The sequence below is a fragment of the Austrofundulus limnaeus genome, unplaced genomic scaffold (genome assembly GCF_001266775.1).
Source record: "Austrofundulus limnaeus strain Quisiro unplaced genomic scaffold, Austrofundulus_limnaeus-1.0 Scaffold16, whole genome shotgun sequence".
In the NCBI taxonomy this organism is placed as follows: Eukaryota; Metazoa; Chordata; class Actinopteri; order Cyprinodontiformes; family Rivulidae; genus Austrofundulus; species Austrofundulus limnaeus.
This window is the reverse complement of record NW_013952418.1, coordinates 3704633-3705989: the sequence shown is the minus strand read 5'-3', so window position 1 is coordinate 3705989 and position 1357 is coordinate 3704633. Positions and strand designations below refer to the sequence as shown.

At 39.1% G+C, this 1357-nt stretch overlaps 1 long non-coding RNA gene across 1 annotated transcript in view; it reads left to right on the top strand.

The window, feature by feature from the left end:
• The window catches only part of LOC106513994 (uncharacterized), a 19338-nt gene that overhangs the window by 716 nt on the left and 17265 nt on the right, over positions 1–1357 (top strand). The window lies entirely within an intron of this gene.

The following is a 1357-nucleotide window of genomic DNA, read 5'->3' as shown; positions in this document are numbered from 1 at the left end:
ATATTTGGGGTCACACGTTTTTGCCATGGATATTTTGTGGGTCAGAAGACAAAAATTTTGGGAACCTCRGGATTAGAGCGATGATAAAATGGCTAAAGACACAGACTGTAGAGAAGAATCTGATGTGTTTTTAGATTATTTTGAGTCACTATTGAAGAGAGATGAACACGAGTCAGAGTTCAAATAATATAATTTCAATAAACAAATACCAAAGAGTTCTCTTTCTTGAATAGTTCCCCTTTGATGTCACTTCCTGTTTCACTTTGGCTGATCCAAGTTCAAAAGAAAATATGCCAGTAATGTGACCAAATGGGTAAAAATCCCATTTTATGCAAGGTTTCTTATATAAAAATMTGTTTTCTTTAAGTTTTTGTGTTCAATGGATAGGCATGTCACAGACACTTTAATTACCTCTTCAAGTTCTGCAGAAGCCTGTTAATTATCCATTCACATAAATGTGGTGTTGGAGCAGAGAAACTGCTACATCATGCTGGATAGCAGCATTTAAGCACCAGGACTGGGCTGCACTGAGATATTTAGATTCATGTTCTGAGAGCTTCAGTTCAGGTTTTTGGTTTTTGCCGTCCTTTGTCACTGACATAGTGAGGTAATAATATTTGCATGCCTCTGTATGTATGTTTGTTTTTTATCAAAAAAAAAAATCACAAACTACGGAACAGATTTTCATAAAACCTTCAAAAGCAACCAGCGTCACATTATCACTTTACTGTCCGAATACGAGGCATAAGACTGCTGAAGTACCCCCCTCAAAGTGTTGCGTTTTCTGCACGTCCGTAAGGATGAAACTATGTTCAACACCAAAGAATTGTTGAAACGCTTAAAATGAAATGCGTGCATTTATCTGGCGAATCACATCTTCATCACCTGTGTCCTCAAACYAACAAAGAGACAGTTTTGTTCTGTCAGGAAGTGTGTGAGCTCAGCGTGAGTTCTGCAGATGGGATCTCAGTCGTGGGCAGTCACACTGATGGCTCGGGGCTCTGTGGCTCACAGAAAAAAATATAAAGTGAAAAGTTCATTCCTCCATTCTGCTTTGTAAACCCTTCGTCAGTAGGAGCAGATTCATCAGTGACAAAGTCAGAAATAACACTGTTTTGTTTTAGTTTAAAAAATCCCGTACTAATGCAATATTTGGGTCTCTATTGGAATAAAATTGCAGCTGTAAATTGTTTCAGTGGCAGCCAGTGTGGCTGCAGAGGAATGTCCACTGGGGAAAGATAACCTTGGCGGTGCCTTTGGTGACAAACAAAGCTAAATCAAAGCTGCCTCTTGTTTGGGACAAGCTCTCCACGCTGGCTGCGTTGCTTCTGGTGAATTATTTATACGTGAAATTAAG